The sequence below is a fragment of the Miniopterus schreibersii genome (genome assembly GCF_964146895.1).
Source record: "Miniopterus schreibersii genome assembly, chromosome: 4".
Taxonomy (NCBI): domain Eukaryota; kingdom Metazoa; phylum Chordata; class Mammalia; order Chiroptera; family Miniopteridae; genus Miniopterus; species Miniopterus schreibersii.
The window spans coordinates 56,797,411-56,824,302 of record NC_138105.1 but is presented as its reverse complement, the minus strand read 5'-3'; the positions used below and the strand labels follow the sequence as shown (position 1 = coordinate 56,824,302).

Below are 26,892 nucleotides of genomic sequence, written 5' to 3'. Positions count from 1 at the left end.
ATGAATCTCAAAATTTGTTCATAGCCATAATTTTTTAATTTAGTAATCATAAAATGTGCTATCTAAACACAGTATATCCTTAGGATGATGGTCTTGGGAAATATAAGGATTTTTATTCAAATCATACTAACCAAAATATTTACATCAATTTACATCCCATGAATCTTATTCTAAGTTCTTAGATAGTAATAAATATGAATACATAATTGCATGTACAGAATTTACATTTGTTGTTTTATTTATATGCCTTATCTGATTGTAAAAAATTGGTTTCTTTTCTGGCCTAATAACAATAATAATATAAATGCTAAAATAACATTATTGAGGACATTATTTTATGTATTCAAATTTTAACGTCTAAAATTACAAATTTAAAATTAACACTAAAATACTTTTTTGAAATTAGAAATTAAACACTTAATTTGTTTTATATGTATATAAACAGAAATAAGAATTTGTAGCATATAAAAAGAGCTATGGCCAGAAGCCATTATGTAATTTAAAAATGGGATACTAAAACATATTCAAATATTCCAAAAAAGGAAAAGATAAACAGGAAAACAAACAGAAGAGCAGAAAATAATAATAAAATTGGTAAAACTATAGATCTAAGTCCAACCATATCAATAATCATATCAAAAGTCAGGGATTGACAGAATGAATAAAAACAAGACCCCACTTTATGCTGCCTATGAGAGAGGCACTTCCAATACAAAGCTACAGATAGGTTGAAAGGACATGGGTAGCAAAAGATTTACCATGGAAACAGTATGCATAAGAAGGCTGGAGTGGATACTTCAATAATAAAATGGAATTCAAGAAAAAGTGTATTAACAGAAATAAAGAGGACAATAATAAAAGGTGAGTTAATTAGAAAAGCACAGTAGTTATCAATGTATATCCAATTAAAGAAATTGTAATATGCTTAAAAATTAAGTTTCATGAAACTTTAAAGGATGGTCATTGGCATTTGATTTCGCACATTAATATGCACATATATAACTTGATACATTAAAAGTTAACAAGAAATCATATGTGACAGAGAAGTATAAAACTGGTAATGAAAGAAGAAAGACTATTTTTAAAGTTTCTAATGTAGAAAAGACCAGAAAGGAAATAACAAAATTAAATCATATATATCTAAACTTTATTTAAATTTCATGTGTGCAGTTATATTTTATTGATCCTTAAACCTGGCACAAATTGGTTATGAAACTCAAAATTTATAACTAACAACCTAGATAATGATTTTTTAATGTGTGTAGAGTCCAATAATAATACTAGTAATATTTTCTAATAATCTGTAGAAGATAAATTAGATCTATTCAATAAAGACCAGTAGGTTTGTGACTGTGCTTAAAATCACATCTTGAGCCATTTCTGGTGGACCAGAGAGTAAAAAAAAAAATCCTTCTTCATAGGTTTAGAAAATAGTTTGTTTATGTATTTCACCTTTCTAAGTGCACTAGAAAAAAGCAGACAACTCCTAAACCCTGTATTTACAAGCCTCCACCAAGTAAAAACTGCCCATTGAAACACTAACACCACGCATTATGTAAACTTTGAAGTCAATGTAAATAATGTAAGAAAAGTATTTTGTATAAAAATAAATAAAACAATTTCATATGACTTTGGCAACACATCATTAGTGGGATATAGTAGAAGGATGGCTATCAAACAACTATAAAATTAAGTGTTTACACAATAATTACATTGTTGGTTTAAGTAATAATATTGTTTTGTATCAACTTTAACATTATTTTATTAACTTATAAAAAAGAGTAGTTAATTCAGCTTTGTTAGAAATCATTCCCAATAAAAAACTAATTGTACAGAGAAGAAAATCACCGGTAAAAAAGAGGTTCAATTACAATTTTTTAAAGAGTTACAGATTTTTCGTAGCCAAAATAATGTTAGAGCTAAAATGAAAATGTCAGTGTATATACGTAATTTTAAAATATATACAACTTCTAGCTTTGTTTACTGGTGTAACTAAAAATCATGTCTCCTCAGCTCTGTGAGTCGAACATTAATCCTGGTGCACAGAATTTGCTCTTTCATACTATTTTCTCTACTGAAAGAAACCAGAGTTCCTTAGTAAAAATTAGTAATTGCTTCTGATAATTTTCAACCTAGAACTTTGTCACTGCTGCCACACAGCTACATTTAAAGTCATGAACCTAGATTGAGATCACACAGAGGAGCCACCCCTTTAAACCGTTCAATGTAAGTCAGGTAAAGAAGGAGAGGGCAGAAAAATAAGGCTGAAAAAGAGCATAAAAAGGAAGGGGGAAAACAAGTGTGCCATTATGGAAATCCAGATAAAGAAAATATTCTGTAATGGATAGAATGGACAACTGCATTGAATGCTCCTGAGAATCTGACTGACATATACCAACATGTTGTTTGTTGGTGGACTTGACAAAGAGGAATTTCAATAAAGTAACGGAGACTGAATCTTAGTTGGACATTGTTTTTTAAAAAGAGAGAATGAAGAATGTGAGATTATAATAATTTTGAGTACAGAAAATTAATGAGTGGTTTGGCTAAGAAAAGCAGAGAAATGGGAAAATAGCTGAGAAGGATATAGGGTTGGGGGTTATTTTTTTAAGATGTGCAGTACTGGTGTGTATGCTTTTACAACAGTAATATTGACCAAATAGAGAGTAAGAAGTTGATGATGCAATAAAGAGATGGAAATTTTTCAGACTAAGTTAGTTTGCTAGGTGAAGGGGATGTGCGTACATGTGAAGGGGCCAACTTTTTGCATGAAGGAAAAAAAAACAGAGAATATGGGTGCACACACAGGTATACCAGTACATATGACAGCAGGAACACAGGGAACAACCTAGCTGATTGTTTCTACTTGCTCAGTAAAGCATGATGAAAGATTATCAGTGGATCATAAAGGGTTGTATTGGAAATTTGAGGAGAAAGAACATGCAAAAGGGTCACCTTTAGAGAAAGAGAAAAACAAATTCAATAAGGAGATATAGTAGGACTACTGGGCCGTGTCAAGCATCCATTTGAAATTTGAGGTCATTTAAGTTAAGTTGAGAAAAGTCAGCTTGGTTATTCAATTTTCTGTAACAATGCTCAATTCCTTGGGTATGAAGCACTGTTTTCAAGTTAGGTTATCCAGAGTTTTAACTTTGGGAGAAATTTTAACAGAAGGAAAGAAGAGGTTTGAAAAGTGTTTTTTAAGGGCATGAACACTTACGGCATGGTATCTAAGCTGAGAAAAAGAAAAGAGAAATATATGATATTGAAGGGTAAAAAAGAAGAAACATCAATGGACTGAGAGGCTTCAATTAGTCTAACAATTGTTGAATGAGAGGCCTGGAAAAAGGTAGTTGGGGGTACAAGCTGTGGGATAGAATAGATTGTTCAAATTTGGGAATTTGGAATGTGGTACAGTTACAATATGACTATGTCAGTTGTTGAGGTGGAAGAAAGATTATTATGGATAAAGGGATCAAGACTATAAGAAGCCAAGGTATTAAGTGAATTATTTATACAAATTCTGAAATGACCAAGAATGACAATAATGTTCTGCTGGAAAAGAAGCATGTATTAAAGTCTTCAATGAGTGTAACTGTGAGGGCAAAGTGGCTGCCAAGTTGGTTGTAGGCGATATGGTCTGACAGCATAAGCTTCAAAGTAGCTGTGAGTTTATTTAAAGAAGGAAAGTAGAAAAATGTTTTGGAAAAATCCCTAAAGAGCTAAGAAGATACCTCAACATGAGGTCCTACAGTGCATGAAACAGGAAAGTAAAATCATCTTTCATTCGAGATGGCTACTGGGAAGTTATGTCCTCAAGATGAACAGTCAAGTTTCAGCTATATGAAAAAAAGGAGACGTTTAGTTATAGGAGGTTTACTGACGTTACAAAACCTCAAATCTAGGGGGAATACTGGAGGGCAGTGAAGAGTTGGAGGTTAGAAATATAAAAAGCATTGTGGGGCTAAGTGTCTGGAGACTTCTGGTAGTGACTGAGGTGAACAGTCTCTTAGGGAGGGCTGAGCAAACAGTTCAACACGGCTATGGAGCTGCACTGTCCAGTGTGGTAGCCACTAACCACATGTGGCTATTTAAGTTAAACTCTATTAAAATTAAATACAATTAAAAGTTCAGTTCCTCCATCAAACTAGACACATTTTAAGTGCTAGTTATAGTATTAGATATTGGGTATAGAACACTTCCGTCACTGCAGAAAGTCTAATTGGACAGTTTTTCTAGAGTATTTCATTGGACACTATAAGTCACTGGGCTGCTTCTACAGCTTCAGGTAGAATGGCCGGCTAGGAAGAGGCTATCGGATGGGGAACTTAAGACGCAAATGCATGTCTTGAGGTATCTGGAGGCACAGTAACTTTTGGTGGGTTAGTAGACACACAAAGTATTATTATATTTCTTCTTGACCTAAAGTGACTCAATAAGGGATGAGAGACACAGACGTGGGGGACTTCAATATCTAGTACAGTGTGAGAACATAATAAGTGAGAGCAAGATTGTATCATATATATTCAGGCACATTCAAAACAAGAATCCCTTATATTTATAGTCCTGTTTCTTCCATATATCTTCATATTTAATTTATTGATTATGAAGCTGCATGTAAAACACATCTAGTTTTTCCTCTATAATAAAATATCCTCAAAAAATGTTATTTTCCATGTAAAAGGAAAACATGTTAGCACAATTCTCTCATGAATTTATATAGTTACCAATTAGGAGGAGAGATAAATCCTTATCATAGCCCAGAAAGTAATTTAATATAAAATGAGCATCGAGCAAAGGTTAGCACAGCTGCACAAGCTAGCATGGGCTTGGGTAATAGGTTCAAATTTCTCAACAACAAATAAATTGAATCTTGTGGCACCACATTATTCAAAATCCATGTAGGCCAAACTAATGGATGCAAAAAAATTACAATGAATCATACACAAAATTATAAATCTTCTACTGTTTGAGTTTATTTATGTTACCAGCAGAAAGGAGGGGGGATGAGCAGAAAGAAGGTAATGAAGAAAAATGAGGCAACTGAAACATGATACAATGAGATTCAAACCCACATTGAGACAGTAAGAATCTAGCTTTGTTTGACACAGAACTTTACACCTTATTTTTTAATAGCGTGCAGGTTAACTATATATATGTGTGTGTGTATACATATATATACATATGTATATTCGTTTTTGTCTTTGTTTTGTTAATCTTCACCTGAGGATATTTCTCCATTGTTTTTTTTAGAGAGGGTGGAAGGGAGAAGGGAGGAGAGAGGGAGAGAGAGATAGAGAGAGACATCAATGTGAGAGAGACACATCAATTCATTGCCTCCCACATGTGCCAACCAGGGCCAGGGATCGAACCTGCAACCCTTTGGTGCATGAGCTGATGCTCTAACCACTGAGCCATGCCAGCCAGGACTGATTAGCTATATTCTTATGCTAGCTGTTTCGAGGATAATGAATATTCCTTCAATTCAGTAGATCCATATTCTCTAGAGTCCCAGGGTTCCCCAGATGCAAGTTGGTAAGTATTATTAATTTTGACTATAATGCCTTTCGGATAAGAAAAATTTTTTCTAATAGTCTAAAGAAAGACCCTTTTACAATAGATTTTGACTTAAAACCCCGATTTCTGAACTCCTGCCCTGCCAATACTAATTGAGAGGAAGAAAGAAAGAGGCACACAGAGAGAAATACTCCTGGGCTAAGGAATTCGTTATCACACTATAAGGTTTTGTCCCCAAACCTCTATGTAATCACACCACACTCACTCCCAGTCTTGTTGCCTAGGATCAAGCAGATTTAAGTGTGTTTTTGTTAATTACAGCTAGGTAAAGGTCCTCTTTCTCCTGGTATCTATCACCTCCTAAACCTACTTCTCTGATGGCAAGATGAAGTGAATCCAAGGAAACTGCCAACCAGAAGAGGGTTGGAGGTCTGGACATAGTCTTTGAGACTTCGGGGTAGAGCTAACAAGCCCCTCTGAGGACTCACTCAATCTTATTCAGCCAATCTGGGTTCATTCCTAGAAATGAGCCCCAGGAGTTGGTTTTTTGCTTTTTTATTTTTGCTTTTTGTTTGTTTTTTTGTTTTTTTCTAAGACTGGTTGAGTCCACAGGCAAAGATGTCAGCATCCAATGAGAACTTCAAATGTCAATCAATTTTCAGATGGTTTCTCCATCAAGAATCAGTGAGGTTTTTCTCCATCCATCAAATAAGGCCACAGAATATGTACTATGCACTGAACCTATTCTACAGGGGCCTATACCTAAGAGCAATGGGAGACAGGGTGGCAGTAGAGTAAAATTATCGCATTTGCACAACTTAGATACCTACAGAAGAATAGGTGGACAAGGGCCAGACTTAACTCAGGAAGATCTGTGAAGAGGCTATTTTATAATCCTGTTAAGACAGGTGGTAAATTTATGGTGGAAGTAAAGATGGAGAGAAGTATTGGATTAAGAGATAGGAGCTAAAATTGATAGCACTTGATGACGGGTTAAAAATAGAGACCAAAGTAAATAATGGCATCATATCCTAGTTTTTCATCTATTATACAAATAATTTTTAAATATTTACTACCCGCTAAGCATTATTCTAGGTGTCGTATATACAACAGTAAATACAAAACAAAACACAAAAACACACAAAAAAATGATCCTGCCATCATGAAGCATACAACAGTATGCTTTCCTGAACATGGCAGTACTTAAAGAATTAAGTTCAGTTCAATCAAAGGACCAACTGAATTTTCCCCAATTTCAGAATGTCTACACTGTGGGTGGCAAACTTAGATGCCTATAGATTGCAAACTCAGAAGCTAAATAGATGTAAAGGCACATGAGCCTCCAAGTTTCCAAAGTCTGCTTAGAAATCCTGGACAGATGTCAGCTTTTTCTAGTGCTGGATGAGTAGGAATCATCACAATTGAATGGTGAAGAAAAAAGAGAAAAAAAATCGCATGTTCTTATCCAGTAGAATATTTCTATGCTGAGAGAATATTACCAAGGTTCAGCCCCCATTCAGAGATTGATGAACCAAATGTTTGGAGATATAAGGAGATGCTGATTAATTTAATCATCATAACAGTATTTGGAAAACTTTTGAACATGATTTTAAATGTCTTTGAGATATAAGAGTTTTTTTTGTCTATTGTGGTGGTATCTTTTCTTTACCCTTCACTGTGTTTTTTTCTTTGTCATTATAGGCATTTCAAAAAGAGATTAGAAGGGGTGTATTATGCTGGACAAATACCAGTTAAAAACTTAGGAAAGGGTTTGAATAGACATTTCACTAAAATAGATATATTAATGCTAATAAGCATATGAAATGATGCTCAACATGATTAGTCATTAGGGAAAGGCAACTTAAAACCACAAAATAGCATATCACATCCACTAGAATGGCTACAATAAAAGACAAGAATAAATGCTAAGTATGTGAAGAAATTGGAACCCTTATACATTTCTAGTACAAATATAAAATGGTACAGCTACTGTTAGGATTGAATTGTGTCCCATCAAAATTCATATGTTGAAACCCTAACACCCAGTACCACAGAATGTGACTATATTTAGAGCCTTTAGAAAGAGATGATTAAATTAAAATGAGGCTGTTAGTGTGGGCTTTAATCCAGTACGACTGGTGTCTTTGTAAGAAAAGAAAATTTGGACACACAAAGGGACACCAGGGGCATGCACACACAGAGAAAAAGCTAAGTAAGGACACAGTGAGAAGGCAGCCATCTGCAAGCCAAGGAGAAAGGCCTTAAAGGACACCAATCCTTCCAGCCTCCACAACTGAGAGAAACAGCTTTCTCTTGTTTAAGCTATCCAGTCTATATTTTGTTATGGCACCCTAGCAACCTAATACAGCCACTTTGGAAAATAACCCAGAAGCTACTCCAAATGATAAACATAAATTTACTATGTGACCCAGGAATTCTTCCTAGGTATATACTCAAGATAACTGAAAACCTATACCTACAAAAACCCTTGCACACAAATGTTCTTAGCAACATCATTCATGATAGTCCAGAATTGGAAACAACCAAAATGTCCGTCAACAGATGAATGGACAGACAAATAGGGCATATCCATACAATGGAATATTATTTGGAGATAAATAAGAATTAAGTGCTGATACAAGCTAAGACGTGTATGAAGCTCAAAAAAGCATTACACTCAGTAAAAGCAGCCAGATACAGAGACCATTTTATGATTCAGTTAATATGAAATGTCCAGAAAAGACAAAGCTATAGAAACAAAATGTAGATTAATGGTTGCCTGGGATGAAGGAGAAAGGCAAATATAAGTGAAAAGTAAGTGGGCATGAGAGATATTATTGGGGAGATGTAAATATTATATAAATGATCTATGGTGATGAAATAACTTGGTCAGTTTACTAAAAAATATCATTGAATTGTACACTTTAATGGGCAGTGTCTTTTCTTTGTCACCAGCAAAACTATAAAATATTAGAGCTCAATAAAGTTACTTGTAAGTTATGAAGTTAGGCCTCAAGAGTTATTTTTAAAGTACCTTAATAAAGTTATTCTTTCTTAAATAGTTTTTCAAAATGAAAAGAGGGGCAAACAGGGAACAAAAATAAATACCACTCTTGTGAGAATTTCAAACGAGAAAAGAAAAATTAGAGGGGAATGAATTGAGAAAAAAAGTTTGATAGATTTAAGGCTAAACAGTAGCATTAAAAACAAAACCTTAAAATAAGTGAAAGATTCCGTTTGTGACACCCAGTCTCTTTCTTCTATGTAACTCCTAAAGAATCAAAACTTCAAAGGCAGGTTTTGAGTGGTATTTGGCCAGCCGAACTGCACACACCTCCCTAATCTCTCTTTGAAATACCTACAGTGACAAAGAGAAACAGAAAAATCACTATTGTATAAGCTAGCATTTGCAGTCTAACTACTGCCAAATGTGGGAGAAACTCTCAAAGGCTAATAAATCATACACAGCCTGTATATATGTCATCTGCTCCCTCTTTGTATTGTCTTACATCCAACATTCTATGGCCAAGTTCCTAATTTTCTCCCAACATCTCTTTATTCTATTCTAAAATACATAGTAGAATTTTTAGCTGATCATGTCAAATAAAGTCAATATTTCCCAACATCCTTTGCAGCTAAATGTGGCCACGAAGCTAATTTCTGGCTAGCAAAACATAAGTGCACGTGCCCTGGGCAGCTTCCCAGAGCCTTCCATAGAAGAAATATGGAGAAATATGGTGCATATTCTTTCCTTTTTTCTTCTTTACTTTATCTAATCTTCTCCTTGAAATGCAAACACCACCCTCTTGGACCATGAGGAAAACTGTTAACATCCTAGAAATGAATAGAGTAATAAGCTAGGAGGAGCATGAATTGATGGAGCAGCCCTTGTTCACATACCTCCGGACTTTTACATGAGAGAAAGAATTTTCATCCTCGGTTAAACTAAAACAAAGCACACTTCTTTATGCTCTATAACTAAGCTCACTCTTCCATAGTGTGGGCTCTGGTGGGGTAACTCAGAGAGGCCACTGGGTCTTGCCAGTTAAAAATAATTCTGTCTTCTTAAGAGAAATTCCGTCTGTTTAGTGGAGATGCTCAGTCTTTCATAACTCCTTCCTCACCTCTTCACTTTACCAAGATGGCATCTTCTTCCCTAAAGCAAGCAATTATCTTCATAGTAGTAGTAAATGAGGCCTCTGTTCCACGTGCTGCCTAGAAGGCAGCTCTGTCTTTGCTCCATCTGTCCTTTGGGTCACTGTGTCCACAATGGTAGTCTCCACCACCACAGCATCCAAACTGGTGGTTTCCCCAATCTCCAGGAATCTATCTACCACTATTAGGTGAATGCAGACACTGCCACTGCCCCTCTGTGTTCTTCTGGTCCTGACCCGAGGCCTTTGCCAGCCCACCAGGTCCCTGACCACTCTGCCCCCTGTGAGGCATCTTAGACTTCCTTCACACTCTCCATAGGCTGTGGGAAACCAAAAACATTCATTTATCTACCCACCTCTTCCATCCTGAGGTACTGTTCAGCCTGATACACTATCCGACGTGGAATGAATAAGAAGAGTATTATGACAGATGTCCTTGGATTCTCCCTCAACATATCAGGAGTTTCTACTGACCAAAACATATCCAGGTATTTCCAAAATACACCTTCTGCCCGCCTAGGTTACAGCAAACTCTTCTGACCTCCTGTCCTTCTTCCGTTTTTCACATATTCTCTTCTCAGAGGGCTAATTCTACCTCCTACTGTCTCTTTCTCGTGCCCAGGGTGTAAACTCAAGCTCTTTAGTCTGACTGCAGCACTATGGCCCTTGATATATTAAGAGACAATTGGTAAATGAGATACATTTTTTTCTCTCTTTACAAAGTCTAGCTCTCAAGACTGCTATCTCCCAAAATCAACACTGAGATTCAAGTTCATGGATGACCTCTCACAGCCTCTCTATTCCAGGTGGCTCCATCTTCTCCTTCCCTGGGAGGGCATTAGCCTTCTGGATGGTTTAATACTTTCACATTATTAGACTCATTTACAGTTTAATCATATGCCAACACATGTACACCTATGTGTAAATAAAGGAAAGAGAGTGAGATACTGGAAAATGTCAAATTGAGCAGTTTGAGATAATGGAGACAACTCTACTCAGAAGCTACCTGAATTGTGCTCAGAATCTTGGGCCCATCTTTAATTCATTTGCTCTTTCGCTTGGTATTTGTAATCATGGATGTTTTATCACAGGATCTAAGCTTGGTGCTAAATAAAGAAAAAAAGTCCCTTGACAGCTGTGCAAGGAGCCTAATTAGGAACCTCTTTAGTTTACTTTAAAATACATAATTGATGTAGAGACATGCAAAGCAAATAGCACCCCCTTAACATCCTCAAGATATTTTCCGAGTTGCTGATTGTCACATTTGTTTCATATCATTTAGAAGATGTCATTTTCTGGCTCCTTTTTACCTTAATCCGGGACCACGTTTTGGTTTAATAATTCATTAGCAGCTCTTTGGAACTTACTGCCTGCTGAGTTTACTGAAGACTGATTAGCAATTTTATCGTTTTTAAGTTTTCCGTATATATTTTCTTAAGTGTCATCTCCTGCTGATTCTAACACCTTCTTGCCTGAAATTATTTTTTCTCAATTCTTCTGCTTCGCCACTGTGAAACTATCAATCATTTCTATTCCCCAGAATATACATCATTGAAGTCTGAGATCCTGTTGGTCATTCCTAATCATATAGTTCTTGTTTTAATGACACATTCATATTTCAGAGAAGCTTTATTCTGTCTTTTGTCAATAATAATCAATCCAAATCAGGTGTGCATTCAGTTACATAAGACATAATTGCACCAACCATGGTCATTGGACCAATACCCGCCTGGAATTTGTAGTTTGCCTCTATTGCTTCTATCTGATTGACTGGAAACTAATGGTTTTTACTTAACTTCCCTAAATTTTAATTTATTTATGTGCAAAGTTGTAATAGTAACTATTTCTTAGTGTTGCTGTGGAGGAGAGAGGAGAATATATATAAAAATATGCAATATTATACCTGAAAAGAACAGATATTTTGTTAAAATTTATTTCACTTACTTTCTTCCTTCTTCTTTTCATTCTATTTTAGTCAAGTTAACATTAACAAATGATTAACTGGCTTCATTATAACATGCATGGCATTATCTGTGATACTGAAATAGTTCTTCTTAAGTCCTAGGAATTCCCAATTTTGCTGTACCATGTCAATTTATGTTTTGTTACAGTGAGAGAACTCTGGTGGGGTTTTTTGTTGTTTTGTTTTTAAATATGTCTTTATTGATTTCAGAGAGAGGAAGGGAGAGGGAGAGGGAGAGAGATAGAAACATCAGTGATGAGAGTCATTGATCGGCTGCCTTCTGCACGCCTCCAACTGGGGATCGAGCCCGCAACCCGGGCATGTGCCCTGACCCAGAAAATCGTTGCACAAGGCTAATTCTGATTGTGTCTTAAACTCTCAAAATTGCCATTTTCTCACTTATTATTCCACTAAGGTCAAAAAGGCAAAGAATGGGCAGAAATGACACATGTAAATCATAACTCCTTACAAAGGCACAGATGGATCGTGAGTTTTAATTGGAAGGTCATTAAAAACAGTGCTTGGCAACTCCAGACTAACCCCAGCACGATTCAATGTGTGTACTTAACTGCTTTAATCTGAGGGAGTTTTGCACTATAGCTAGTCAGAAAACTGAGAATTTTGATCAGAAGATGTCAATAATAGTGTGTTTCTAGGCATTTCTGGTCGGTGCAGTGCTATATAGCTTGGTTTTATTCTGATACCGGCAAGTCATTTTTAAATTTTGAAAATCAACCTCTGTGATTTTCTGGTTCCTCACAATAAGAGCACTGTATGTTCATTTCTGAAAAGTTAGAATATTCAGAGCAGAATAAAGCTAAGTAAATAAATAAATGGTATTTTTATCTGTGTGGTGATGTCATGAATTTAGATATATTAGTGATGGGGTGGGAGTCATCAAAATTTTCATGTAATAACCACACCTCCCCCAATTATCAGCTATTGTCAAAGAGTACATTGCTTCTGAGGAAGAGTCCTATTAGAGCAAAGGTAGAACAATAGTAAGAAATATCAAAGTGGGAGGAATGCAATGTTTCCCATACAGACAATAAACTCATGACAAAACAGCCAACTCAGACTGTCTCAGAGACACTTGTCAATATGCCTCTTCAAACGGAAAAATGGTCAGACTTTTTCTGCCAGAAATTATATCTGATTTCGCAGATTTTTTTTATGATGAGACATGGCTTTAGAATATAGATTATACAGTAAATATTTTCTGTAAACTAAATGACTTAAATCTGCAGTTCCAATGATATTTTAAAAAACATATTTAAAACATGATAAGACATAAGCATTTTGACCAAAGTTTCTTTTGGCAAAATGCATTTAAAAAACAGTAATTTTGCCCAGTCAGGCATGGCTCAGTGGCTGAGCATCAACCTAGGATCCAGGGGATCGAGGTTCGATTCCTTGTCGGGGCCCATGCCCGGGTTGCGGGCTCGATCCCCAGTAAGGGGCGTGCAGGAGGCAGCCGATCAATGATGACTCTCCCATCACTGAAGTTTCAAGTCTCTCTCTCCCTCTCCCTTCCTCTCTTTTAAATCAATAAAGATCTATTTTTAAAAATAAATAAATAAATAAATAAATAAATAAATAAATAAACAATAATTTTTGTCAGTCTCTTCTGAATACATCAGGTTAAACCTTGGGTCTCTAAACAGGTGAATAAAATCTAGAATTCATATACTTTTTGATATATCTTGGTAGAGACATTATCATCCTCAGAAACTGGAAAAAAGTAAATGGCAACAGTGAATTAGGTAATACATGCTGGTGCAAGTCGGGTGATTTACAATTACCTGCCTTCAAGAATATTTGAGGGGGGGATTAATCAACCTACTAGCTAATAGATCATTAAAAGAATTTTTGGCCCTGGACGGGTGGCTCAGTTGGTTAGAGTGTCATCCCATACAACAAAAAGGACTAGAATTCTAGCAGGGGAGATACAATTAAAATAGAAAAATTTAACAGAAAGGGTAAGTGCTACAAGAGGGGCATACTCAGGATACTGTAGTAATGTTTCTTGGGGAGGGGAGAAAAGAGGCTTCTTAGAAAAATGTAACCTCGAACATGATTCCTGAAGACTGAGTCAGGTTTATCAAGGTGAAAGGACAAGAAAGGAGAAAATAAAGTTGCCCAAAGAAGGTACTCCAAGTGCAGAAACTAAGTAACAAAGGAAAAAAGAAAAAGGGAGGGGAGGGGAGGGGAGGGGAGGGGAGGGGAGGGGAGGGGAGGGGAGGGGAGGGGAGGGGAGGGGAGGGGAGGGGAGGGGAGGGGAGGGGAGGGGGGGGAGGGGAGGGGGGGAGGGGAGGGGAGGGGGGGAGGGGAGGGGGGGAGGGGAGGGGAGGGGAGGGGAGGGGAGGGGAGGGGAGGGGAGGGGAGGGGAGGGGAGGGGAGGGGAGGGGAGGGGAGGGGAGGGGAGGGGAGGGGAGGGGAGGGGAGGGGAGGGGAGGGGAGGGGAGAAGACAGGTGTTGAGGGAAGAAAGAAAAAAGGCACGTATTTAAAAAATACAAAGAATATTAAAAATTATTATCATTTTAGACATAAAAATGAGTAAGTGTAAGTGGATGAGGCCACCACAGAGTGAGAAGACTGCAGTTTGTGCCACCTGTTTCTACATTTCAGAGGGAGGACCCAGGCTTACTATGCAGAACTATAAGACCAGTTGGCCAATAAGACAATTATGCAGCCATAGCCCCAAATCACCTCAAAAGCATAAAGATTGAGGTTTAAAAAGTTCACTGTCTTAACCTTTCTGCCGCAAGAGATGAATCCAAAATTTCTGTGACTTAACACAAAAAAAGCTGGTGTCGTTGGTGGGGTTCTCTTCCATCCAAAGACTCTAGGACTCGGGTTTCTTCCATCTTCAGCAATCACCCTTTGAGCCCAAGGCCTTGGGATCACCACCATCAGGGAAGAGGGAAAGAAATGTAACATGAAGCTTTTAGGGACAAGCTTGAAGTGCCTAAAATTACTTCAGTCCATCGTTTCTTGGCTTTGGGGCTATGATCAAGTGTAGTACCTGTTCTTATCCATTTAAAATGTCTTCAATCAAAATTTTAAGGCTAGAACCCAGCCACACAGCTGAATACATTTCCAAGGAAGACTGGAAAATGTACTGCATGTCCTCAGAAACAGGAAAATAAAATAGATTTGCCCATGAATGGGGCTCGGGAAGACCTGTCAGAGAGGTTAATATGTGTCCCTAGAGTGGAGGGAATGAGTGTGACTGGAGTTTTCTCAGGCCAGGAAAGGATGCAAATAGATGCAATTAAAGACCACGGTACCCGTGATACTGATAGAAAAAGAGAGGTCGAAGGGGGGGGGGCACCTCTATTTCTTCCGAGCATAAAAAAAAATGCACGAGCCTCCTGTGAGCGAAGGCACCAGGGAAGATAAACAACTTAGAGAAATTTTGAAGGGAATCTTGATGGTGACTCTTGCCAGTAAGAGGTTACTGTGTCCCCAGATGGCAACAAGAGAAATATTACTTATGGCAGATAACTTTAAAGTTATGGGCTTGAAAGGTCATGAGTAACCTTAAAACTTTATGTAAGGGAACAGGAAAAAAGTTGCCAAATAGTGTGGGTTTAAAAAACTCTAAAGAACACAAATTGCTTTCTAAGTACCCTGTTGGTTTCTGTCCTTGAACATAAGCATTACACTGAGATCACCTATTGTTTTGTTCTCCATCTCTTGGTGGTTTCAGCAAATCTGAGACAAAAAAGACTTCATTTAATAGTTTTGTTATCCACCACCCTCTGGAGGTTTCCAGCTTGCTGCAAATCCAGTTCTTAAAAAGAGATATTCATGTTAAAAGGAGAGATTTTTCAATACAGATATTCATAACTTCCTCACAGCATAACTAACGTAATTTTTATACTGTATGCTTTAATATTTCCTTGCAATGTTGAGGTAATCTTGTTTTACACTGTAAACGGTGCGTATGGAACAAACAGAGAAAACAGACCAGGAGAGCAGCAGGGCCAAGGGCTCAACGTCTTTCTCTTCCCGTTGTTTTTTCCTCGAGGGAAAATATCCCAGCTGTTTATGAAGTGATGAGGGAAGTTCTTTCTGGGGGCTAGTCTTTCCTTCTTATGGTCCCAGCACTTCGGCAACATCAGTAGCACACCAGGGCTGCAGGAGAGCCAGAAAGAACAGGACTGGGACACTGAGACATATTGACACTACGTATTTTCAGTCACACCTAGGAATGTAGTTAAGGAGAGAAAGGGAGAAAGGAAATCATGAATATTTTAAGGCCAAATGAGAAAAGTCTTCAGCAGTTAGGGGCAAAGACTTCATAAGGGGTACATGTAGGTGCAGCAAAAGGAACAGGACAGCCCTGGCCAGTGTGGCTCAGTTGGCTGGAGCACTGTCCAGCGCACTGAAGGGTGGCAGGTTCAGTTCCCAGTCAGGGCACATGCCCAGGTTGCGAGTTCAATCAATGTTTCTCTCTCTCTGTCACCTCTCCCTTCCTCTCTCTAAAATCAATAATTAATAATAATAATAATAATAATAATAATAATAATAAATAGGGCAAGTAACATTTAGGAAAAAGGAGTTAGATACGAGCTTAGGGTTTGTTTGCTTGTTTGTTTACAAATAAGGCGCAGTTGGGACTTCTGGCTAGGAGGCTAGCAGGCTGAGACAGGACCCGGCAGAAAGAGTTCATACAAATGATGAGATCACATACCAGGAAGCAGTGAGAGCAGGATCTGAAATTCAGCGTCAGAGGAACTGAAATCTAAAGCCAAAGCGATAGATGAAAGATGAGGTACTGGGATTAGCAACTGAAATTATATTAAAAATGTGTTAATAAGAAATGTGTTAAAAAATTGTTTGTATCCCATTCTCCCTCCCCCATGAAAGGATGGTTTAAACTAAAAGGAACCCCAAGTCCCCCCTGATGGAGAGTCTCCCAAGTTGGGTAGCCTTTCGAGTAGTCCCAGATAAATGGGATGGAGAAATTTAAGCAACAGTGAAGTTCCTGATGAGAAAAGATTCAGAAAATAATAAATTTTGATTTCTTATTAGTCAAAATATCATATTGAACTCTTTGCTTTTTTTTTCCCCCCTTCTAAAGGAACTGATGTGTTTTTTTCATGTGTCAGAATCTCTCTACAGAGCAATTTTACAGGAAAAGATTGGAGATAATCTTCACAAATGTTCAAGTCTATAACCTTATTCAGAATCCTATGGCACTGGTTTCAAAACATCTGATGTCCTTATGAGCAGCAGGACTTAAGAATCAGACATACCAACTTTGGGAGGATGCGTCCTTGATTATGAGTCAAGTGTCTGAAAGCTAGCTCTCTGCCTTTGACTCCCGAGTGGGAGCTCACCCTTGCTGCCAGAAAAGATAATATTTAGGGAGATTAAATGGAATCAACCTCAGATACAGTGAAATTCACTTTTTAAAGCCTCATCTCTTATAACCAGGTGAACTGAAACTGAACAGGAAGGTTAGAAGATGCGGACCTATCTTTACATTTGCTGCTCTATCCCGCCACATTTCTAAATTGGGTATTTGGTCACATTCCATAGTCACAAGACATAGCCAGACTCAGAGAATATACATTCATTATTCCTTTGGAACACTGGATTCTGTGTGTCCCTCATTACCGTGTCACTGACACCACTGGCAAGAGAAAGGGTCGCCTCCTCAGGGTTAAGCTATCACCCAATGACTCAGAGCATTGTGGCTGGGACAGGGGTGGGATGGACTTTGAATTCTATATCCCCCCCCCCAAGAAATGAGGGCTTTTTAAAGGAGCTCCTTTAAGACAAGTAACAGTTATAGTCTAAGGCTGGAATTGTATGAGAAGGGATTCATCAAGTGACAAGAAATATGAGGGAATTATCCCAGAGAGGAGGAGGTTTGGTGTTAACAGGTGACATGAGCACTAACAGGTCAGACGCCAGAGGAAACAGATCCTCAATTGCAAAAGTACTCACAGAACTGAACAAATGGGCACATGAACTGGGAATGCTGAATGACAAAAAAAGTATCCAAGATCTATGTGAGGAGAATCCGTGTTAAATTTTAGCTTCCAAAATCATAAAAATTCCTGATAGTGTTGCCTCCAAAACAGGCCAAGAGGGAACTCAGACTAACGGTGGTAGTCAAAAGGATTGTTAATGTGATCTTGAGCTATTTTTTAAACGCACAATATGTTTGTATATAATTGGCATAATAAGAATAGAAAGTAATATTTAAAGACCTAGTTAAAGGATGTTGCCAGATCATTTTGAGTAGTTCAAGATGACAAAAATTAGCCGATTTTTGAAAAATGGTAGTTTTGCAAAATAATTCATTAATTTTTTTTTCCAAAAAATGTCTGATGTTTTTAGTGAGCTTTGCAGCTTTCCTAAGGGTCTTTGAGCTCTCAGTCTTGACTTGGTTGTCACCATGGATTTTTGGGGAGTGAGAGAAGAGGCACAGATGCCTCGAGAGACCTCTGGAAACAATCCTGACGCCAGACAGCTTCACCTTTGCTTTCAAACTGAAAAGAAATTGAGAAGAGTCCAAGAAAAAAAAAAAAAAAAAAGGAGCTTTCTAGAACCCAACCACAGGGGGCTGAATCAATTGATTCATATCTATTTAAGAGGCAGGACATGGAACAAAAGACTCTACTGTTACCAAAAGAAGTTTTATACGTCTCATCCATTTCTGTCAGTCCAGGTAGACTAACAGAATTCTCTGTTTTTTCTCTGAAAGTATCAAAGTGCTATTGCTCTGCAAGTCCATCTATGGACATGGCTCCCAGTCAGGATGAGAAGCTCGGGCAATCTTAACAAGGTATGTGATTTTGGATACCTGCAAATCATATGGCTACAGATCTCTGAGACAGAAATATGTGTCTTGACTCCTAGGACCTGCATGCTTTCACCCTACCCCAGAAGACGCTAAAGTATATGACAACCTCAAACTATCAAGGGTAGGTTTATTGGCCTAAACGAGGGCAGGAAGCTTAGATTTCCAATTGTCAAGGAGACAGAAGTCAGTGAGCAAAACTATGGACTACCACACCCAATGAGCAATCTCAGCTAACTCCAAAGAGCTGACCTGGTGTCAGGGAGAGACCTTTTAAGGATGTTAACAACATCAGAAGAAGGACACAGTGCCTCTTGATTCTTCCACTAGATGGTCACCAGTTTATTATTGCTTAAAAATAAATCACATATATTACAGTAGGACAGTAGATGGCAAACAAGAAATATTTAAAGTAGTGCAAAGTCCTTTGATAATCATGATCAAACACTGAATGTTTCCATAAAAATTTCTATACTCAGAGTAATTCGACTTAGAAATTCTTAAGAAAAGAGTAAGTATTCTTAATGTAGGAATAAAAATTTCATGATAGCATTTTAGGCAAAGAGGTGTTGGTCCTAGTCTGACCTAATCAGAGTCAAGAATGTGCAGTTTACCTCTTTGGAGTGTTGCCACAATTAGATCCAAAGTTCATGAACTGTCACATAAACGTACATGTGTGCACTACTCTTCCCAAGTTTTCCAGTGTAATTTATTGAAGAGTCTTAACTCAGTCTAGTACAAACATTTAATGATTTTTGCTCTTTTACAATCACTGACTACAACCATGCTCGGTCGAACCACCATTTCTTATCTCCCTCAATGGCATCCTAAATAAGTCCTAAAGCTTCATATTAACTTTTAGTTAGAAGCTCTAATACAACTTCACACTTCAATATTATGTCAACATTATATTTGATTTAATATTCCTCTTCTCCCCCTGCCCAGCATTACCCTCTTGGTTTATCCCAAAGAATTGTGGGGTAAAAGGGGGATGGATCACTTTTACTCTTCCACCAGCACAGTAGCTAAGATCCCAGCCAGGGAGTAAAATCTCCTTCTAGACCCCTCCGATCTTCATGAATGAGTCTCCTGAGGTGCCTCCCATCTTGGCATGCTGGATAATTTCTGTCCCTCCAGATCTGCTTCTCTTCTCTGCTCTGGGCCCCTAGGAGGCTATTCTCTGCATGAAGCTTCAACTGGGTTCTGTTGCTCATTGGCTTCCGGTTGGATTGGGCCAAAGGAAGGCACTAGTACAAGATCAGAGATTGGAGAGAGGTACTGAGGTATTTATTTCCTTGACCCTCTCCTCGCTGGGCCCCCACAGGTCCTGGCAGGCTGCCCTCCTCTCCAGCTCCAGCTCTGGGTTCTAGTAACCCTTTCCTCTCCTGCCTCTTTGGGCGAGTGGTGGTTAGAGCTTCCCACTGCGGTTAAGACCACAATGCTCCACCATGCCTTGTTGGCTTCCCTCAGCTCTGTTCACACCTTTGTCAATAGTTCCCTCATTAATCTCCCCTCAGTTGCCCTATTTGAGTGTACCATCTGTTTAATGCCAGGATGTTGAATGGAAAAGGGCTGAGCACTTCTCCTACCCCAAAAGGAAGGGAGGGAAAGTCCCAGCATCCCCATACTGAGGACTCAATCTGAACAATGCCCTCCTTTGACCCTCTGCTTCTCCCCTAAATTTTGTGCTTATTCAGAAGATAAGGGAAACAAGGAAGGTTTTAAAACCTCATTATAAGCCCTAGAAGGAGTTTCACATTTTAAATGCAAGAAGCTTTCCTTAGAAGGTATATCACTTTGTGCTTCTTTGTCCTTAATTCAGCATTTTAAAATTCTGGGGCACTAGAAAAAGCTCATTCAATGTGCTGAAAGGCCTACATTTATCAGTTTATAGTAAAAACTCAAGATAAAAACCAATTGTTCTAAATTGAACTAATGTGCCAGGACTACCTATCTCTGTACGTTTGGATCTTCACTATCTTGAAAAACCAACAGTTAATGGATGCTTTAGAATCTACCTTTATCTGCCTCATTACCTACCCAAGAAAATAGCCAGTTACTCAAACAGAATTCTAGGATTTGTTCTCCGAAGCCTTTTATTATGTTTTTAACACACGGCCAATGTCAAAACAGTACTCCCAGGACAGTAATACAGAGATTCATCTAATGGCACATTTAACAAAATAGCTGCTTTGAGAAAGAATAAGAGCATGGTCCTTTAGAGAAATTGTACTGTGTTATTTCATTTAGTTTCATAAAACACTACCTGAGAGCCATCTCCAGCTAACCTTGCGCTCTATTTGCATTTTTTTAGCTTATTAAATGTGAAGGCATTCAGAGGTTGAGTGATATTGCCAGCAAACTGTATTTCATGTTAAAGATCAGCAGGGGCCTTTTAGAGGGCTTCAATTTTTCTCCGAGTGTCAGGAAATCAGATTATTGCATCCAGCTGCAAGCTGTTTTGATTGAACTGAAAGTCTGATTTAATTTGGTACAAATGGCAAATTACTCCTCTATTTATCCTTGAACTACATGTACCCACAAAGTACTATATTTCAGAATGTTCTTAAAAGTTTAGGGTGTAAATGTGATTTCTAAAGGTTTCTTCTCGATGCCTCAACCACTCATAAAATTCCAGCAGATGGTGAAGGCCCCAGCAAAGACAATACAACGTCTGCATTCCCTGCCCTCATGCTGTTTACAGAATATGGGTATTGATTCAGTGGTTATATGCATATTAAGGTTCTTGACAAAATAGAATAAAGCTTGGAATGTTTATTTATTGAAGGCACTGAAGGCAACTGATTTTAAGATTATGCTACACTGTAGTCCCTTCTTATCTGTGGTTTTGCTTTCTGTGGTTTCAGTTCCCAAATATTAAGTGTGGCCTGAAAATATTAAATGGAAAATTCCAGAAATGAACAATTCATAAATTTTAAATTGCATGTCTTTCTGAGAAGCATGATGAAATCTCTGACCACTCCGCTCTGTCCCACCTGGGACATGATTCATCTCTGTCCGGAATCTCCCATCCCTTAGTCACTTAGTAGCCCTCTGTGTTATCAGATTGACTGTCCTGGTATCACAGTGCTTGTGCTCAAGTCACCCTTATTTTACTTAGTAATGGCCCCAAGGCACAAGAGTAGTGATGCTGGAAATTCAGATATGCCAAAGAGAAGCTGTGAAGTGCTTCCTAAGTGAAAAGGTGAACATTTTTTACTTAAAAAGGAAAGAAAAATAATCACATGCTGAGGTTGCTGAGATCTACGGTAAGAATGAATCTTCTATCCTTGAAATTGTGAAGGAAAAAGAATTCATGCTAGTTTTGCTATCACACCTCAAACTGCAAACAGTTACAGCCACGGTGCATGACAAGTGCTTAGTTAAGATGGAACAGGCATTAAGTTTATCAGTGGAAGACGAGACCAGAGAATGTGTTCTGATTTATGGGAACATGTTGCTCCAGAAAGCATTGAGCTTATACAAAGATTTCGACAAGGAGTCCCCTGAAACCAGTGACCAAGCCATTTCCTGCAAGTAAGGGATGGTTACGCAGATGCAGGAACAGGTTAGGACCAAAAGATATAAAAATTACTGGAGGGCAGTGTCTGCCGGTGAAGAAGCTGCTGCCACATTCCAGCAGAGCTGAAGAAGATGACTGGTATTCGGTACTATCTGAGTTTCCAGGCGTCCACTGCAGGTTTTAGATCTTATCTCCTGTGGCTAAGAGGAACTCTTGTACCCTTGGCCTTACTACTATGGAAAATTGGACACAGACAACAGTGTGGTGATGGCCAGAGGGGCGGGGCTGGATGGAGGAGGGGGGAAGAGGGGAGAAATGGGGAACATCGTAATGTCAACAATTTTAGTGTCAACAATAAAAGTAAAGTAAAAAAATTCTAAGCATGCTAAGAAAAAAAATATTGTAGAGTATCAGGCCATATAAAGATAATACTTAGGGGGGAAAACAAGTGTTTGCTTTTGTTTACTCTTGCTTAGCACGGTTTTCAAGAACCACTATACAATGGAACATACTTAGGAGAAACAAAACAATTTTAAAATTATAATGTTATTTCAATACTACACTTCAGAAACCATTCACGAGTTCTGAGGTTTCCAGCTCAAAAAATACACAACTTCAAACACACAGGTAAGGATGTTTCAAGGTGAGCCAAACAAATGTTTATGTGAAAACAATGATGTTCGCTATGAAGCATGAATGCGGTAAGTTGAACTGTTAGATGGTCTTCTTTTAAGGAGGTTTAAAATAAGGAAAATGAGCAGGTTCCATTCAGTTCCATTTAAGGGTAACAATGATAATGAATTTTTCCAACGGCTCTTTAAATTTTCTCCATTTAACAGAATCATGTTTTCAGAGATATAACACCATAAAGTTGAGGTAGGCTGCGAGGCACAATAGCATCTTTAAAGAATGGGACTTCATAAATCTCTCTTCTTTCTGATGTCAAGTCTGCTTGTGTGGTTCTTCCCTTTCACAATGTCTTTTATCTTCTCTTCCCTCTTTTCAAATCACATGCACATCCAACTCAGCTACTGCATTTATTCTGGTGTCTCCCTCTAACATAATGCTTACTTGCTCTAAACAAATATAAGAATTTTAAATTACATTGTTTATTTCAGCCAAGAATCACACAGTACCGAATGTTTCTTTCCCATGCTTACGTCTCGCCATCCAACTGCATTGTCAGGGCAATGGCCAAGCATTCGTTTCTTGTCCCTCCCTTGTAAAATCTAGGATAGTGCCATGCTTCATAAATGCTCACTGCATGAGAGGACACATGAGGTTTTTGATATCTCCACAACCTTTCTGCAATACCTAATTCAACAAATATTACTTTTTTAATAAAAGTTACTTTGTGTTTGAAATAATGAGTATTCGTGTCCATTTTTGGAAACTGTCCTGTAATACGTCTCATTATATTGTTTTTTATAACATAAAATGGGAGATGTGGTTCATAGCAGGCTTACTGCCTGGAAAATGCAGATATCTTATCTGCACAATGTAGAAATATGATGTCAAAAGGTTTGTATTCTCTTGAGCCACACTATCATTTTTCCCCCATTATTTTCAAACCCTATAATTTTTAAAGTACTTCTGGGAAAGTAATGAGAATTACTGAGGCCAGCAATTCCTACTGAGTGTAGTGTTCAAGAACAATATAGTTAGTACTCTGATATCTGAGAAGGGGATTAGATATGATTTTCTGTTAAGGGAATTTCAGGCTAATACATGCTAATAAATGCTGAACTGAACTTATTAAGATAAAATGTTCTTGTAAATCAAATGATAGTCATTTTCTTAAAAAAAATGATGATAGCAGGTGTTCCAATCTGAACCATTCATTTGCAGCATGATTTAAAATTAGCAAATGTCAACATGATGGAGAGTTAGTCTCTGAAAATACAGTCTACGTAGCCCACGTTCAACGCATGCGTTGAAGCATGAGCAGTAATCCTTGATGGTGCATATGGTTTGCAGTATCTTTTCCATACATTAAATTATTTGCTGCTTATTGCAACTTTGTAACAGAGAAAACAAAAATATTTTTATTATTTTCATTTTTCAGATGAGAACATCAGGGCTCAGAAAGACTTCATGACTCCTACAGGGTCACATAACTATGTTGTAGAACAAGAATTTAAAAGCAAGTCTTCTGAGAGTGAGTTCTATAGTTACTCCAACATATGAAAAGCCTGATGCATTTTGAGTGTTCTATATAGAATAACGGATCCTGAATGCAGATCCTAGGGCAGCCTTCATGTCTGCTGCATGAGAAGCCACCCAGTGTGTGAAGTAGAGGCAGTGGAGAGAAAAAGATAATCCACACTATTTTCTACCCCCATCTTCCTCATTGTTTTCTTGATAATTGGTATTTTAATTTTAAAAAATGCATTTGTCTTCACTATGAATTCTAATTTTATTCTTCTAATGGTATTATCCTGATTAGTATTTACATCTACCTAGTTTTGTCAAAGATAAATTAAAACACTGCAGAATTTGGTTCAGACTTACAAAAAAAGCACCAGATACAAAAAAAACCACAACACACAAAAAACCAACAACCTTTATTAAAGCATAAATGGAAAGCATCAAAGGTGCCCAGTGGCTGCCTCTTACTGTGTTTAACATATAATGGCCCACTTTGACAGAAAAATCTCCAATATTCCAAAAATTGTCTATTTTCTCAGTGAAGCAAGATATCTGTTTTTTGCACATGGCTCAAGAATTACAAATCTTTTCTTATTGCTTATAATGTTATGGGGGGGGGGGGATGATTAAAAGAATATGTGAATGATAATGCTTTCCTTGTATGCAACTCAAGAAAGTTGCAGGAAAATACACCCATGATTCAAACTCTAAGTTTCTTTTAAGGAAAAAGAGTCAACACTGTATCAACAATTTTGGAACAAATCGCAGGGGATAAAATACAGGATTTAATATGACTGATCCTCTATCATCAAAATAAGAGGCCAATCCAAGGTAGCCAGGCCACTAGCCCTACAAAGACCACCATTCTTCGGTGCAGACTACACAACAGATAGCAAAGTTTGAAGTTCCCACTAACCACAGAAACCAACATTAATTTTTTGTAAAAATCTGAAATTTAATATTTTAGAAACAGCATTGAAATAGAAATGTGTAAAATTAGAACACTGGAATTTCATATAAATCTCATGGATTAGTTTTGATTTTGTTTTAAAATTGCCTATTAGGGGTTTGGAGGAATATAATATTTTCAATGCTTATTAAGACCCTATAAGGGCTTTCAGTTCTTATGGGACACCATGCCAGCCTTGGGGTACTTGAACAGTTTAACCCAAAAGACGGATATCAGATCAAACCATACAACTTATATCAACAATGAAAGACAAAATTAAAAAAGAAGAATTGAAGAGATCCCTATATGCCCTGTTTCCTCATGTTGGCCATGTGGTAGATATCATGGCTTAAAGACCATGAAGGTGAGGCAGCAAGCATTTGTTATATTTAAAAAACTGGGCTCATCCACGGATGCCTGAGACAGTTACAAGGATTTCCATTTGGTGGTAAACCAATGCGAATCCAGTATGCAAAAACAGTTTCAGATATAATATCTAAAATGCGTGGCACTTTTGCGGACCAAGAAAATAAAAAGCCAAAACTGTGGAACATACAGCAATAACTGCAAATAAAAAGCCTGGTCCGGTAACACCAAATTCAGCTAATACCCAAGGAAATGCAATCAGGTCTCTGGCTACCCTCCAAACTCTATTTTATTTTTTAAAAATTTTCCAGAAGAGACCAATGAGATGATATTATCCACGCTGTTTAATCAGTTCCCTGGTTTCAAGGAAGTACATTTGGGACCTGGGAGGCATGACACTGCATTTGTTGAATTTGAAAATGATGGACAGGCTGGAGCTGCCAGGGATGCTTTACAAGGATTTAAGGTTACACCATCCCACGCCATGAAGATCACCTATGCCAAGAAATAACATTTGGGATAGTTGTCTTTAAAGGACTTGTAGTTATTTATAGTGCTTGTTTTGATAGCATTTGGTCATTTTAATAGTTGTGGGCGGGAGGAAGTAGAAGTAAAATTTTTGTGCAGGCTTTTAAAAAATACCCAGTCTTTTCTTAGCCTTACTGAACTATGAAATATGAAGGCCTTGATTTTGTACAATAAACTTTTATTTGTATTATATTTGAAAAAAAAAACAACAAACCCTCTTTCCCAGCCTCACACTTTTACCCTTCTGCATTCCTTGTCTTGAAAGTTCAAATGTTCTCTAATTTTAAAAAAAAAAAATTTAAATCCATAAATTAGGATCAGAATCTTAGCAAGTGAAAGAACAGGACTCACAAACAGAACCTGAGTTCCTTGTAAGTCACATTTCTGGACAAGAGAAGCAAGAGATGAAAGTGAGCAAGTGGCCTTAATGTTTTCCTCAACTTGACTAAACTTTAGACAGGCTACTTCCTGACTCCAGGCCCCTAACCTCCCTTTTCTTACACCATTTACTTAAAAAAATTTGTAATTATAATTATTTCTCTATCCTTCTGAGCTGTAAATCTGTGTAACTTTTATTTCCTTTCCTGTGTTATTATATCGCTAGGACTTCTAGTAGAATATTTAGTAAGAGGGAAAATCTTTGCCCTCTTCCTGATCTTAGGGTGAAAGTGTCTAATTTCTCACCATTAACAAAGATGTTAGCTATATGTTTTTGTAGATGTTTTTCACCAAGTTGAAGAAGTTCTCCAAATCCAAACTTTTAAATATGCCTCATTGGGAAACATATCATGAATATTGTCTTTTGGACTCTATGGTGTATCTGATATATAATGTATATGGTAAAATGGTAATATGAAAATCAAAGTACTTTCAAAATATATTTAAATTGTTTTCTGGACAACTTCCCAGTACGAAAAAATAAG

The 26,892-nt window shown here is 37.6% G+C and overlaps 1 pseudogene across 1 annotated transcript; it reads left to right on the top strand.

Moving 5' to 3' along the window:
• Window positions 1-21,843: 21,843 nt before the first annotated feature.
• Window positions 21,844-25,952, top strand: LOC308556259 (U2 small nuclear ribonucleoprotein B'' pseudogene; annotated as a pseudogene). Its single transcript has 2 exons — window positions 21,844-21,992; window positions 25,229-25,952. The product of its transcript is annotated as a U2 small nuclear ribonucleoprotein B'' pseudogene (transcript).
• Window positions 25,953-26,892: the final 940 nt, after the last annotated feature.